General features: G+C 45.1%; 1 protein-coding gene across 4 annotated transcripts in view; it reads left to right on the forward strand.

The window, feature by feature from the left end:
• Positions 1 to 17,037, forward strand: part of FCHO2 (FCH and mu domain containing endocytic adaptor 2) — a 234,988-nt gene that overhangs the window by 26,842 nt on the left and 191,109 nt on the right. The window lies entirely within an intron of this gene.

A 17,037-nucleotide genomic window follows, 5' to 3' on the forward strand; every position in this document is an offset into this window, starting at 1 on the left:
AGATTATGGAATTTTCTGGACCATGAGTGTTGGCCATAATGAAGGATGCAGTGGGGTTGGGTGGGTGGGTTCAGGAGTGTGCTGGGAGTTAGGTGCGTGGGGTCTGGGAGGGACAAAAGGTACAAGAACATGTTGAAGGTACTGAGTCTGAGAGGTTGCGTGAGGGGAATAAAGATGGGGCTCTTGCCTGGCACTCTGCTCCTCAGGGCGCATGTGGTTCTGCTTCCCTTGCCACTCCCAGCCAATGCCCACCGCCATTATGGGAGCAGTGAGGGAAAAGTCTCTAGACCATCTCTTTGCTGTGCTGTTGTTCCCACAGCTGTGTGCAAGGCCCTCCTGGAGCAGCTGCAGAGTGGACGGAGGGCAGCGGCAGCAGACTGGGGGCAGCTCCATTCGCAACAGGCTGCAGGTTGGAGCGGGCACCTGGAGGCTGGGGCCGACCTGCAGAGCTCCAACCCCCACTCGACCAGTGCATAGACCGGGATCTCTGGGTGGGGGTGGGGAACGTCATCTGGGGAGTGCATCCTGGGCCCCTTAGGAGGAGCTGCTGCCGGAGCTGTGCAACCCTTGTCACCACTCTCAGCCCGGTAAATCCCCCCATACTTCCCAGCCTCCTGTCCTGATCCAACTAACCTGAGGCCTGCACCTGTAATCTGCCTTGACTTCTGAACCCCCCACCTCCTTTCCCTGCCCTGAGCCACCTAGCCCCTGTCTCTCCTTACTCACAAACCCTCACTCCAGCCTTCATTTTCCTTCATTTTTTAAAAATATAATAATTGAACTAAAGTGTATACATTTTTCACTTATTTTAAAAAAAAAAATCCTGTTCATTAAAGTCATGAGCAATGTTGGGTACATCTGCTAATTTTTTACATAAGGTAAATACTCATCACAAACACAATACAGACTAGCTTTTTAATCACTTCTTCCACGATTAATGGAAATTTTGGCAGATTTTTTTGTTTTTGTTTATACACATAATGTAGAGACAAACTAGAATTTTATAATTAAAACTTGAGAAGATCTCTTAATATAGATTTAATAAAGTGTAACTTACATAAGGATACATATTTATTTCCACAAGTATAGATTTGTAGAACGTAAATCTTTCTTTTTTTTATGGCACTTTAAACTTTAAGGGACTTAACATTTTAAGAACCCTTTTTTTGTTTTTGTTTTTAAATGTTTACAGCAGTTTTCTTCAAGGAATATTAGATTTCATTGTGAGTGTTGTGTAAGTAAATATTGCAGGTTTAAGACCTTCAATAAATATTGACAAATATAATTTCAAAATATGACTAAAGGAAGTTTACTAGTTTAACTGATGAAAGTTAGTACAGCAGGAAACATAACAGAAATATACTCTAATTGAATTAATTTAATTTCTAAAGCAGTGGTCCCCAACCTTTTCAGGTTGCCGGGCGCCAGGGGGCATGGCCATTCGCCCGCCGGGCGCCAGGGGGCGGGGACACTTGCCTGCCCGGGGGCAGCCCCCCCCAGCCGCATGCCCGGGGCCGGGGCGCCCCCCCCCATAGCCACGGGGCTGGCGCCCCCCCGTAAGCGCCGCGCGCCCGGGGGTGGGGCCAAGGCCGGGGCTGGCGCCGGGGCCTGGGCACGCACGGCGCCCCCGGGGGCGGGGCCAAGGCCGGCGCCGGAGCCGGCAAGGACACGCGCAGTGCCCCCGGGGGCGGGGCCAGGGCTGGGGCCAGGGCACGCACGGCAACCCCGGGGGCGGGGCCAAGGCCGGCGCCGGAGCAGGAAAGGGCACGCGCAGTGCCCCCGAGGGCGGGGCCAAGGCCGGGGCTGGGGCCAGGGCACGCGCGGCGCACCCGGGTTGGGGACTACGGCTCCGCGGGCGCATATAAAGAGCCCGGTGGGCGCCATGGCGCCCGCGGGCACCGGGTTGGGGACCACGGTTCTAAAGCTTATCTAGTATAACAAGAAACATAACTCATAATTGTAGTAAAATAATTAAAAAGGTTATGAAATGGGCATTGGAATTTTTTTCCGTTTTTCTTCATATATTAACAGAAAATAGAATTACAGAGCTTTCTAACTTCCAGCTTCTGGAAGAGCTGAGAGCTCTATAATTGTCACAAAAGCAACTTATCCCTGCTTTTGTGTTTTGAATTGTAAATGTTCAAGGGGGATTGTTTAAAGGGTTTTTAAAAAAACCTATTGCATAGCAGTTAATAATGAACTAAACTGTATCTTTTAATTTGAGATCAAAATAGGGAAATACGTTTGAAGAAAAGTTAAATCAATGCTCTGAGTAATCCAAAGCTGCTGTTGTGCTTCCTTACTGCAGAACTATGCTGTAAGATCTTGGCCTCTGTTTAAATAAATAAATTAAGCCATTATGGTTTACAAAAAACCAAAACCAAAAAACCAGAAACAAAGCTAGAAACCCTTTTAAATGTGATTAGAGAATAAATTGATATATTCTTATCTTTTTGAATGTATAGTCAATAGCTCTGACATTCAAATTGTCCTTATTCAGTGGAGTATTGGTACTGAAACCCGTTGCTTATTAAATGTCAATATATTGTTGAATGTTTTCGTAGCCCCTTTCAGTTAATGTGCTTATCCACAAACTCAAACTAGGTCCCACATCTTCCTAAGTGGCAAAAGCTCTGAAAGTTCCGTACTAAGCTGTCAAACTTCCAAATTCCCATGACATCTTGTACAATATAACTTCTTTTGTTGTCACTGCAGAGATATGAGGTGCATAGAAAACTGCAAGTTAAAATATTTAATAATTGGTTACGTGAATGATGTTGTGTTGATACTCATTTCAATTTAAAATTGGAAAAAAGTCCAATTTTGAACTTACTTGTAGGTGACACAGACATTTTATTCTGCCTCACTGCAATATTGTAGAAACTGGAGGTCCCTGTTGCAGAATTTAGGTCTATGTTGCTATGGATTATGCAGTGCTTTTGCTATGTTAAGATCCGTACAACACTCTCAGCAGCAAGAGTTGGATTTTTTTAAATCAAACTGAGTTAGTGCAATAAAAGTAAGTGCCTAAATTTCAATAGCTCCTATCCAAATATATATGAAAATAAAGTCCTCAAAGATATTATAATATAAGAAAACAATAAACATACCAAGAAAAGTGGAAGAGGTATAAAATTACACACTTTTTGAGGGTAACTAATGTTTATTGTTTAAAACCAGTGACTCCCAACCTTTCCAGACTATTGTTCCTCTTTTAGGAGTCTGGTTTGTCTTGTATACTCTTAGTTACACCTCACTTAAAAACTACTTGCTTATAAAATCAGACATAAAAATACAAAAGATGTCATAGCACAGTATTACTGAAAAATTATTTATTTTCTCATTTTTACCGTATAATTATTAAATAAATCATCTGGAATATAAATGCTGTGCTTACATTTCAGTGTATACATGCAGCAGTATAAACAAATCGTATGAAATTTTAGTTTTTGTACTAACTTCACTAGTACTTTTTATGTAGCTTATTGTAAAACTAGACATCTGTCTGAATGAGATTATGTGTCTCCCGGAAGACCTCTGCATATCTTGAGGAGTACACATACCCCTGATAGAGAACCACTCATTTAAAATGAATGCCTCACTACTTAACACACAATTTCTTGTAGGTATCGTGATATAAATGAGGAGAGCTTCATATAGGATGATGTTGTGCAGGACTACTCAACACGTGGCCAACCCATTTGTTTGTTGCTCACAGTGCAGTTTGGGTTTACGTGGGGCTCAACACGTGGCCCATGGGTGGGAGCCAAAACAAAAAAGTTGTCAATATAATGGTCTTCTGTTAACGTGCGTTTTAGTAGTTAAATTCCTGGACTGTCGTTGCTCATTAAAAGTTCTGTCATATGGGTGGGAATCTGGTGTATATATCATTTATTAATATCAGCAGAACTGACTTAAATGGATCCTGCGTGTTGTGTAGTCTTGCCTTAATCTTTGTATTCTTGCCTCAGTATGAAAGAAGCTATTTGCATATATATTTGGATGTATATGCAACCACATTTAAGTTGTGGCCCTTGGCATGTGCAGTGAGTATCATTGTGGCCCCCAGACCTTCAAAAATTGAGTAGCCCTGATGTAGTGGTTAGGGCCGTGCAAATGTAACTATTCACTTGGTTAATTGGGCTCATTGGTTAACGTGCATGGTGAGATGCAACTCTTACCCCTGCACTGCTGCCTCTGTGTGTGGGGGAGAGGGTAAGCAGTCAGGAGCCAGCTTTTAAACTGGTTCCCCACATTTACCAGCTTACATGGAGCCGCAGCTTCCCCACCCCCATGCTGCTTTTTACATATTTATTTCAATTAACTAGGGCTGTCAAGCGATTAAAAAACGTAATCAGAGTTAATCACACACGCCTCCCCTTTGAAATGCTGCCGCGGCGTTTCAACAGGGCAGCACTGCATGAAGGCTGGGATCAGCTAAAGTCCCCAGCTGACCCCAGGCTCCATGCAGCGCTGACCCATTGAAGTGCCGGAGCAGTGTTTCCAAGGAGCAGCGCAAGGTGGAGCCCGGGGTCAGCTGGAGTCCCCAGCTGACCCTGGGCTATGTGGAGCGCTGCCCCCTTTCAAGCGCTGCGGTGGCACATCAGTGTGGCAATGCAACTCAAAACCCAGAATCAGCTGGAGTGCCCAACTGATCCCAGGCTCCACATTGTGTGCTGCCCCTTGGAAACAGTGTACCAGTGCCTCAAAGGGGCAGCACATTAGGAGCCCCGGATCAGCTGGAGTGCCCAGCTGATCCCCGGTAGGAAAGTTAAAGACTAGTGGACTAGTTGATTCTCTCCCTCCCCCCACCCTTCCCTTTGCTTCGTCTATCAGATAGAGGCAGCAAAGGTGGTGGGAGGGTGGGGGAGAAGTGATATTTCAAAGTGGCAGCACCGCACAGCTTTGTGCCGCTGCTGCTTTGAAACCCGTAGGTGTACACTTACCCCAAGGTGTACACCAAAGTGGTGTTTCAAAGGGGCAGCCGTGCAGCGTTTCACTGGGCTCCACGGTTGCCCCTTTAAAACACTGCCTCTGGCATTTTGAAAGGGCAGCTGCCGTGGAGCCCAGGGTCAGTTGGGGAGTCGCCAGCTGACTCCAGGCTCCAGGGCTGCCCCTTTGAAATGCGTGTGGAGGCGGCATTTTTAAAGGGACAGCCCTGGAGCCTGGGGTCAGCTGGGGAGTTCCCAGCTGACCCCAGGATCCACTGCTCCTTTGAAACCTGCAGAGGCAGCGGTTCTAAGAGGTAGCCGCCTCACAGCTGATCTCTGGTTCAGCTGTGAGGTGGCTGCCCCTTTGAAATGCTGCCTCTGCACATTTCAAAGAGGCAGTGGAGCCCGGGGTCAGCTGGGGATAGTCCATGTATAAAGTTATTTTAGAAGAAAGTGCAAAATCAATTTTGGGAAAAGATGACAAATTGGGCAAATTGCATTAGGTTAAAGCTGGTGTCACTGGCAGCAAGGTGGGACTATAATAAAAGATGAATAGCTAGAAGAAGGAGTTAGACATGCTTGGGCCCTTGCGATGAGGGCGTAATGTCTCAAGTGATGGGGAAGGATGATCATAGTATTTGAGTTTTGAGTGAATTATAGAAGAGGAAGAAATGTAGGTGTCCAGATAGAGAGGAGGAGATTACAACAATCAAGTTAGGATACACATGCCAGAACATTGTATCATCCTTAACTTAACATTATTGTGCTTTAGATATTTTAACATTAAAATGTGGAATGGACATTTAAGATTTTCTATGTTAAAATGCTACAAAAACTAATGTATGGTCTTATTTAGATTGTGTACATTTTCATTTAGTGTATATTTGCGGTTATTGACCCCCCTATTGAGTTCATATTTACTCAGATCTTGAGATTACCTAGTCTGTCCTCTATGATGATGCCTTTCATTTCTGAAAAAAGTTAATATTCAGGAAGATGAGGATGGTTTGCAAAGTCATCAGTATTCTTTGGGAAGACCAGTTATCTCTAAATTTTGTTTCAGGATAGTTTCTGCTAATGAAATACAGTAATCTCTGTGATGGGTTGGACTCCTTGTCTGGAGTGCCTCCTGTTATGCTGGGGTCCTACTGAGCCCACCCGTTGAACCAACATAGGTCTCCTCACCCTGTTCTTGCTGTGCTGGGCCCTCATGTCTTCTCTGACACACATGTAGGTAAGCCACAGTCATCTACAGGCACAGTCTGAGGTCAGATGATGTTGCGGTATCCTCTAGCACTGAGGATACCTCTGAGGGGGAGGGAATGCCAGTTAGGAAGAGGCAGGTGTTAATAGTGGGTGATTCGATTGTTAGAAACATAGATAGTTGGGTTTGTGATGACCAGGAGAACCGTATGGTCACTTGCCTGCCTGGTGCGAAGGTTGCGGATCTCTCGAGGCATCTAGATAGACTTATGTGTAGTGCTGGGGAGGAGCCGGTGGTCGTGGTACATGTCGGTACCAAGGACATAGGGAAGGATAGGAGAGATGTCCTGGAGGCCAAATTTAGGCTGCTAGGAAAGAGACTGAAATCCAGAACCTCTATGGTGGCATTCTCGGAAATGCTTCCAGTTCCATGTGCAGGGCCAGGTAGGCAGGCAGAGCTTCAGAGTCTCAATGTGTGGATGAGACGATGGTGTAGGGAACAGGGATTTAGATTTATTAGGAACTGAGGACACTTCTGGGAGAGGGAGAGCCTATACAGGAAGGATGGGCTCCACCTAAACCAGGGTGGAACCAGACTGCTGGCACTAAACATTAAAAAGGCCGTAGAGCAGTTTTTAAACTAAGAGATGGGGGAAAGCCGATTGGTGTGGAGATGCACGTAAATCGGAGGGAGACTTCTCTTAGAGGAGAATCCATTGATAGAGACTCTCTAAGCTGTAGTCAGAAAGAGAGGAGGGGAGAGGACAAACCATGGGCCAGAGCAGACAAACAACCACATTCAAAGGAATCCAATGCATCAGGGAAGGGCAGACAAATAAGCAGTGGCAAATTTTTAAAGTGCTTCTACACAAATGCTAGGAGTCTGACTAATAAGATGGGTGAACTGGAGTATCTTGTATTAAATGAGGAGATTGACATAATAGGCATCACCGAAACCTGGTGGAATGAGGAAAATCTGTGGGACACAATCATACCGGGATATAAAATATATCGAAAGGATAGAGCAGGCCGGGTGGATGGCGGAGTGGCACTGTATGTGAAAGATAATGTAGAATCAAATGAAATAAAAATATTAAATGAATCCACATGTTCCATAGAATCGCTATGGATCCATGCTCCAATAATAAGAAATTAGCAGTAGGGATATATTACCGACCACCTGACCAGGACAGTGATACTGACATTGAAATGCTGAGGAAGATTAGAGAGGCTACCAAAATAGAGAACTCTATAATAATGGGGGATTTTAATTACCCCCATATTGACTGGATACATGTCCCCTCAGGAAGAGAAGCGGAGATAAAATTTCTCAATGGCTTAAATGACTGCTTCTTGGAGCAGCTGGTGCAGGAACCCACAAGGGGAGAGGCAATTCTCGATTTAGTCCTCAGTGGAGTGCAGGATCAGGTCCAGGAAATAACCGTTACAGGACCGCTTGGGAATAGTGACCATAATATAATAACATTCAACATTCCTGTGGTGGGAAGAACACCTTTAGCAGTCCAGCACCCTGGCATTTAATTTCAAAAAGGGGAATTACACAAAACTGAGGAGGTTAGTTAAACAGAAATTAAAAGGCACAGTGACTAGAGCCAAATCCCTGAAAGCTGCATGGAAACTTTTTAAAGACACCGTAATAGAGGCCCAACTTAAATGTATAGCCCAAATTAAAAAACATAGCAAGAGACCTAACACAGTGTCACCGTGGCTTAACCACCATGTAAAAGAAGCAGTGAGAGACAAAAAGGTATCTTTTAAGAAGTGGAAGTCCAATCCTAGTGAGATAAATAGAAAGGAATATAAACACTGTCAAATCAAGTGTAAAAATGTAATAAGAAAAGCAAAAAAAGATTTTGAGGAACAGCTAGCCAAAAACTCAAAAAGAAATAACAAAATGTTTTTTAAGTACATTAGAAGCAGGAAGCCTGCTAAAAAACCTGTGGGTCCCCTAGATGATCAAGCTATAAAAGGAGCAATCAAAGACGATAAAGCCATTGCAGAGAAACTAAATGATTTCTTTGCTTCAGTCTTCATGGCTGAGGACGTTGGGGAGATTCCTGAATCTGCACCGTCCTTTGTGGGGGGTGAATTTGAGGAACTGTCCCGGATTGAAGTGTCGTTAGAGGAGGTTTTGGAACAAATAGAAAAACTTACTGTTAACAAATCTCCGGGACCGGATGGCATTCATCCAAGGTTCTAAAAGAACTCAAATGGGAAATTGCTGAGCTGTTATTTGTGGTTTGTAACCTATCCTTTAAATCATCTTCCGTACCTAATGACTGGAAGGTAGCCAACGTGACACCAATATTTAAAAAGGGCTCTAGAGGCGATCCTGGCAATTACAGACCGGTAAGTCTAACTTCAGTACCGGGCAAATTAGTCGAAACAATAGTAATGAATAAAATAGTGAAGCATGTAGAAGAACATAATTTGTTGGACAAAAGTCAACATGGTTTCTGTAAAGGGAAATCCTGTCTTACTAATCTATTAGAGTTCTTTGAAGGGGTTAACAAGCATGCGGACAAGGGGGATCCAGTAGATATAGTATACTTGGATTTTCAGAAAGCCTTTGACAAGGTCCCTCACCAAAGGCTCTTGTATAAATTACATGGCCATGGGATAAGAGGAAAGGTCCTTTCTTGGATTGAGAACTGGTTAAAAGACAGGAAACAAAGGGTAGGAATAAATGGTAAATTTTCAGATTGGAGAGGGGTAACTAGTGGTGTACCCTAAGGGTTAGTCCTGGGACCAATCCTTTTCAACTTATTCATAAATGATCTGGAGAAAGGGATAAGCAGTGAGGTAGTAAAGTTTGCAGATGATACCAAACTGTTTAGGATAGTCAAGACAGAAGCAGACTGTGAGGGACTCCAAGAAGATGTCTCCAAACTGAGTGATTGGGCAACAAAATGGCAAATGAAATTTAATGTGGATAAGTGTAAAGTAATGCACATCGGGAAAAATAACCCCAACTATACGTACAGTATGATGGGGGCTAATTTGGCTACGACAAATCAGGAAAGGGGTCTTGGAGTTAGTGTGGACAGTTCTCTGAAAACTTCCACGCAGTGTGCAGCGGCGGTCAAAAAGGCAAATAAGATGCTAGGAATTATTAGGAAAGGGATAGAAAATAAGACCCAGAATATCTTACTGCCCCTGTATAAAACTATGGTACACCCACATCTGGAATACTGTGTACAGATGTGGTCTCCTCACCTCAAAAAAGATTTTTTGGCCTTGGAAAGGGTTCAGAAAAGGGCAACTAAAATGATTAGGGGTTTGGAACGGGTCCCATATGAGGAGAGGTTAAAGGGACTGGGACGTTTCAGTTTAGAAAAGAGGAGACTGAGGGGGGATATGATAGAGGTCTATAAAATCATGAGTGGTGTGGAGAGGGCTGATAAAGAAAAGTTATTTATTAGTTCCCTAAATAGAAGAACTAGAGGACACCTAATGAAATTAATGGGGAGCAGGTTTAAAATGAATAAAAGAAAGTTCTTCTTCACACAGCGTGTAGTCAACCTGTGGAACTCCTTGCCAGAGGAGGCTGTGAAGGCTAGGTCTATAATAGAGTTTAAAGAGAAGCTAGATAATTTCATGGAAGTTAGGTCCATAAAAGGCTATTAGCCAGGGGATAAAATGGTGTCCTTGGCATCTGTTTGTTAGAGGCTGGAGAGAGATTTCAGGAGACAAATCACTTGATCGTTGTCTTCGGTCCACCCTCTCTGGGGCACCTGGTGCTGGCCACTGTTGGGAGACAGGATACTGGGCTAGAAGGACCTTTGGTCTGACCCAGTACGGCTGTTCTTATGTCATCTCTGTCTCTGAGATTTCAGCTCAGTGATTCACCCATGGGATTCACCCAGTATTCATGTGTATAATCCTTTTGGGGAGTAGAACCAAAATAATATTACCATTTGATTTTTTTGAGAGATCTGTATAACATCAAGCTCATAAAAATTGCCCCCACCCTCCATGGGGAGGGAGATGTCCACATTTTTTGCCTCTCTCTGATATGAAATGCATAAACTGGATTTGTAATAGACAAGAAATAAGTTTAACTATAAAGTAGACTTTGATAAGAAATCCCTCTTTATTGAAAAGAATGCCTTCAAAGACATTTTATTCAGTCTCTTGCTGTGGCAATGACACATGTTACAGGCAAAGCATGATAAGTTCATCTGGACCAGTTAATTGTAACTGGATCAACACTGCACAGTGTCTGAAATTCTGTAGAGTTTAGGTAGTACAACAATACTTTGGGTCTGAGGGCAGTTCTTCTGGCTTCCCTTCAATACTTCAGGAGACTTAGGGTACGTCTACACTGCAATGCTATTGCGAAATAATTAGCTGTATACCAAAATAACTTAGTCTGCATCTATACAGGAGGCAGTTATTTCAAAATAGTGTCAAAATAATGTCAAGCTGGAGGATGGCTTATTCCGACTCCTGTAACCCTCATTGTATGAGGAGTAAGGGAAGTCAGAGGAAGAGTGCTCTATTTCGAAATCAGTGCTGTGTAGATGCTCCCTATTTCAAAATAAGCTGTTTTGAAATAAGATAAGCAATTGATGTAGCTCAATTTGATAGCTTATTTTGAGTTAAGCCCTGCTGTGTAGACCCCCTCCCCCCCCCCGACAATATTAACTGAATGTTCTTATTCTTGTTGGGCTAAAAGGAATTAACCAGGGAACTGATTGTCTTATTTTATATTTTAATTAAAACATATACAATTAGTATAGAGATTTACAAAAATAAGAAGGAAAACTGAAATAGAGATGAGTGTCTTTTAGGCAAAGGGGCAAAGTTAGAATCAAATCAGTTAGAAATAGCCAGAAGTGCATTTTTGAAGTCGGGAGCACTTGGGCAAAAAGCTTTAAATGTGAGAACCACACCCCTGAGGCCTGGCCCCTTCCCAAAACCCTTTATTGCTCGCTCCATCCCCCACACTCACTTTCACTGGGATGGAGGAGGAGATTGGGGATGCAGTCCAGAAGGGGAAAACCAACTCTTAGATGGGGTTGATAGGTTCACAGTGTAGGAAGGGGCTGCAGGCTGAGCCCGGGACAGGGGGTTGTGGTGCAGGAGGGAAGGTGAGAGATATAAGCTTTGGGAAGGAGTTTGGGGGCTGGCGGGGCTCTGAGCTTAGGCGGAATGTTAGGGTGGAAAGGAAGGAGTATGGGGTGCTGGCTCTGGGAGGGAAGGCTGGAGTGGATGCAGGAGAGGTTGGGGTGCAGGGTGCAGGAGTTGGTAAGGAGTTCCTGCTCAGAGCTGGGATGGACGCTTGGGGGTGCAGGTGGGGACATGAGAGGCTGGCTTCAGGAGAGGGTATGGGTTACTTCAGATGGCCCTGGCCCCACACTGCTCTTGGGAGGAGCCAGCTCATCCCTGCGATCTTTGGGAGGGCACATGGCTCTTCTGCAGCCATTGCCCCCCACAATTCCCATTGGTCAGTTTCTCATTCTAGGCCGATGGAAGCTACAGGGGAGGAAGGCTGCAGGCAGGTATTAGCACATAGAGAGCCCTGCTTCCCATCCTTCCCCAGAGCTGCAGAGGTGTGCTGTCTGCTTCTGACAGTGGTGAGGGTCCAGGGCCATGGTGCAGGCAGGACTGCCAAAGATGGTGATGACAGGGAGCCGCAGTTTGGGACCATGGGAGCTGCTACTGGTCCACAGTGCCTTGCTCTGGCCAGAACTTGCATCTCTACTGCTCTCCAAGTGAACAGGAAAACCCTTGGGAAAATATTATTTCTTGTGTGGCCAGCATTGCAGTTACATCTCAGAGTGAGCAGCACATCATGGCACGCGTGGCCATGAATTCTAAAGGCTCTCAAACTTCCATGATTTCAAATATTTCTAGTCCCATCAGCGCCAGTTCCTAGTAGCACAGAAGAGCTCCACTGTGGTGTGTCTGAGAGATCTTGGACCTCATCGAGGTGTGGGGAGAGGAATCCATTCTCTCTGAACAAGCGAATGAAATGCGGACATTTATGCAAAGATCGCAAGTTGTCTGGTGGCCAAAGGATATTCCAGGGATGCCCAGCAGTTCAGAGTGAAAATCAAGGCGCTAATAGGTGGTTTGGTGCAGCTCCACACGGATGCTGGTTCTGTGAACAGCTGGATGTGATTCTGGAGGGAGGGGACCTGACCAGCTTCCCAAGCCTGACCATGGAGTCCAGCCAAGACACTCCTGGTGTCAGCATGGAGGACAGCGTGCTGGTGGAGGAGAATGGCCAGCTACAGTCCCTGAAAGCCAAGATTTGTTTGTGAGACTGGAGCCAGTTCCCTGTTCCCCAGGCTGTCTCCCGGTTGAGCACTGCTGCTGGGGAGGGCACTTCTGGTGAGTTCACAATTTTTTTTTCTTACTACAAGCAGGTTAAGGCAGTTGGCTGTTTTGTGCAGCTTGCTCTAGGTCTACATAGAGCAGGGGGCCTTGGAACAGCTTGTTAATGTCTGCAGATGGAGAGGGAGTCTTCCCTGCACATCTCCATGAAGTTCTCAGAGAGGAACTCTTTGATCCTTCTCACAAGGTTTTTGGGCAGGCCAGCTTTATTCCATCCTCCACGGTAGGACACCTTCCCAGGCCAAGCCACCAATAAGCAGTCTGGTATCATTGATCACACTGTGATTCGAAGGAGACTGATATCTTTCATGGCAACCTGGATGAAGGAGGAGGGGAAGCTTATTAGCACTTTTCCCAGGACACAAATCCCTCTTCCTGCCTTCCTGCAGGCTCCTGTGGGTTGGGAAAGTAGCAGTGTCCTAGGAATCCATATGTGCTGAACCCTTGCTCTGCTACTTCCCCTTTCCCCACCTACAAGCTCCTGCGGGCTGGGAAAGTATCATTGTCTCCGGAAGCCACTTGTGCCAGACCTGGTGTGTTCCAGACAGAGGAAAGCCACCTTGCCCACTCTCCCCACTCCTTCCTATAGGCTTCTGCGCTGGCAGGCCCCTTATCATACCTGCCTGCTTCCAAATTATGAGAGTCCAGTTGCTCCCCTGAGAACTAGGTACCTGCTATACAGTGGCTGCTTTAAAGCAAAAATTTGGACCTTCATAGAACACATCTCTATTGTCTTCACAAAGACGTTTGCTGTACATTAACAAATTAGGTTTAGACGTAACACATGTGTCTCCTGTAATGTGTGCACTTGTCTACTTTTCATTACAGTAAGAACAGCAGCCAACTTGCTGTGTACTCACGTGGCTCCAGCATCTGCCTGTCTGGCGCAGATCCACAGGCAAAAATGGACAAGGCAGGATATGTTGAAGGAGAAGATGAAGTGCATGAACACCTCATGGAGGAGATGTGGATGAAGTGTAAGGAGAGGAGAGACTGCAGGCGAGGCATCAGGAGGCCATCTTTGTTTCCCTGACCCTTGTGATGGAGCACCTGGCTGCATGCCTAGAGAAGGCCTCCTCCCAAAATACCATCTGTCCCAGTCAAAATACCTGACCCTCCTCCCACAGCTCCATTGCTCCCATCCCCAGGGTCCCAGGACACGGGGTGGAGGGAGGGGGGAACTCAGGAGGCAAAAGGCTATCCTTTGCATGTTTCTGATCCCCTGTCTCTCCTTTCCCATTTTTTATTTCCCTGCTGTGTTCCATAAATAAAAACTCATGTTCTCTAAACAACGGTCTATTTATTGCTTGTATTGTGAGGGTGGGGGATTAAAGGGAAACATAGTGAATGTAGGGGAAACTTGTTGAGATCAACGTACATGAGTCTCAAAACTGGCCATTCCTAAAACTGTCCTTCAAAACCTCTCTGATTTGTGCTGCCCTGTGCTGTACTCCTTATCACCCTGGTATCCGGCTGCTGAAAGTCTCTGGCTATGCACTCTGCCTCAGCATCTTGCCCTGACTGATAAGTTCCTCCTTGCTCTCACAAAGATTATGGAGCACACAACAGGCTCACACCATAAAGGGAATGTTGCTTTCACTGAGATCTATTCAGGAGACTCCTACACCTATCCTTTAAACATCGAAAAGCACATTTAACCATCATTCTGCACTTGCTTAGCCTGTAGTTGAACTGCATTTTACTGGGGTCCAGGCTGCCGGTGTGTGACTTCATGAGCCATGGGAGCAAAGGTAGGACAGGTGGCCAAGGATCATAATAGGCATTTCTACCTCTTTGATTCTGATTTTCGTGTCTGCGAAAAAAATTGCAGTGTGCATCTTTCTGAAGAGGCAGGAGTTGCTTAAGATGTGCACATCATGCACCTTTCCCGACCGTCCCACATATATGTCTGATCCACCAGTGCCTGCAGCACCACCAAGAAGTACCCCCTCCCCTTTTTTGTACTAATAGCAAGGAGGCCAGGGGCCAAGATGGGGATGTATGTTCTGCCTATTGCTCCACCACATTTAGGTAATCCCGTTGTGGCAAAGCTATCCATTACGGTATCCACATTTCCCAGAGTCACAATCCTCCATAGTAGGATGGTATTGATTGCCTTGGCTACTTGTACAACAGCAGCCCCCACTGTAGATTTCCCGTCTCTGAATTAATTCCCAGCTGAACAGTAGCTGTCTGGCTTTGCAAGCTTCCGGAGGGCTATTGTCATGCACTTATCCACTGTCATGGCAGGTCTCATTCATGTATTCTGGCACTTCAGGGCAGGGAAAAGCCATTGACAAAGTTCAAGGAAAGTGGCCTTGTACATTCTGAAGTTTTGAAGCCACTGCTCATCATCCCATATCTGCATCACAATGCAGTCCCACCAATCTGAGCTTGTCTCACCATGCTAGAGTTCCACTGTGTCCACAGGGTTGACTGACAGCTGAGCTTGCATCAGCGTTAAGGTTTGCATAAACATCAACAACCTGAGGGAAGGGAAGGGATGAGACAGAAGAAAACTTGTATATAAAATCTTCTGCTCCCCAGTCATTTTACTTGGAGTTGAGTAATTAGACCTTTGTGCTCTCTGGTAAAATTTCTCAAGTGACTACTTTTTCCTTGGTCTCGTATTTACAAAGGAAATGCATTTGCCTAGAAAGTTTCACTAGAAGGGAAAATCAGAAACCACCACTTCAGCAGTGAACATCTACAATCAAGACAAGTGGGTTGTAGAATTCAATAATCTCCCTCACAAAACTTCAACAATTTAATAATTGATACATTAAATAGGAAAATAAAACACATCACTGCTTATAAAGCTTACTTGATTTCAAAAGAGATTAACTCACTAAAATGAGAAAAATGAGGGTGGATGAGAATTCAATATGTACAGTTGAGGTTCTCTAAAAATATTTTGCAGGTCATTCAAACAAAAACACACTAAATACCATGGATGACATTCCTACCATGGTTATTCTAACTCCAAATAACATGTAAAATCTCAGTGAACCATTATAATAGTTCAGAAGGATCTTAAAAGATGAGCTAGCTCTTAAATTTCTTTTAAATACTTTAGTGAAAGTTACTTCACCAAATAATGTGTGTGATTGCTTTGTTTATTTTTAGTATTTGTGTATTTGAGTTAGGGTGTGAGAGGGATGGATAAAAAAGAAGCCAACTACACTGTATTCCTTAGTAACAGGGGTTACAAGATTCCTGTTGAAGTTGCTTGAATGTGAGTAATTTTAACAGGGGCCCCTATTCAGCATAGGGAAATGTGGTCACCCTAAATTTAGTGTTAATACCTTTAAAAGCATGTGTTACAATTTCACTACACCAGAAATCAGAAATATAGTACTAAAACTGCCTTTAGCAAATCATATAGCAGTGCATGGAAGCAGAATGGCTCCCCCTTCTTACCTTATTGTGCAGCTCTTGAGACAGTGTGATAGAAAAACGTGAAGAGCTGTGTATCTCTGATGTTTGTAAGCACGCTATTATGCCACCATCTCTGCCGTTAGTATACAGAATGTAAGCTGGTGGTGGATTTTATGAGCCTGCCCCCCTGCCATTCCACGCTTCTGCCTCTCTTATCAGAGGCAGCAGCAGCCCCTGTCTGTGGGATCTCGGACCTTCCACAGAGGCTATTCCGTGGGATGCCTCTGTCCCTTGCTTTGCAGCAGCCTCCCCTATCTCCTCTCCTCCCTGTTTCTGCCTCTGATGCATAGGAAGCGCAGGTGGCACTGGCTCCTACCCACTCTTCCTGCTGCCTCTGTAAGAGGTGGCGGTGGGGGGGAGCGGGTCTGTGGAGCTGGCACATGTGTATTGGCTCTTGCCTACCCCCCTCATACGCCGCACTGCTGCCCCTCTAGCAGCAGTTGGGGAAGGTGGGGCAGGTGGGAGACGATATGTGCAGGGAGCTGGCATAGAGCCAGCTCTCCCTAGCCCCACTGCCTCTGATACAGGGGGAAGGAAGTGCGTGTAGTTGACAGGATTAGCCGATAAGCCCAGTTTTATCGGTTAATCTTGTAGTCATCTACACACAGAATCATAGAACACTAGAACTGGAAGGGACCTTGAGAGGTCATCGAGTCCAGTTCCCTACCCTCATGGCAGGACCCAGTACCATCTAGACCATCCCTAATAGATGTCTATCCAACCTGCTTTTAAGGGTGATCCCCATCTCCAGAGATGGTGATTCCGTAGCTTTCCTAGGCAACTTATTCCAGTGTTTAACCACCCTGATAGTTAGGAAGTTTTTCCTAATGTCTAACCTAAACCTCCCTTGCTGCAATTTAAGCCCATTTCTTCTTGTCCTATCCTCAGATGCCAAGGAGAACATTTTTTCTCCCTTCTTGTGACACCCTTTTAGATACCCGAAAACTGCGATCATGTCCCCTCTTAGTCTTCTCCTTTCCAAACTAAACAAGCCCAGTTTTTTCAGTCTTCCTTTATAGGTCATGTTCTCTAGACCTTTAATCACTCTTTTTGCTCTTCTCTGGACCTTCTCCAATTTCTCCATGTCTTTCTTGAAATGTGG

Source organism: Pelodiscus sinensis, chromosome 6, assembly GCF_052426305.1.
Source record: "Pelodiscus sinensis isolate ZL-2025 chromosome 6, ASM5242630v1, whole genome shotgun sequence".
Lineage (NCBI taxonomy): Eukaryota > Metazoa > Chordata > Testudines > Trionychidae > Pelodiscus > Pelodiscus sinensis.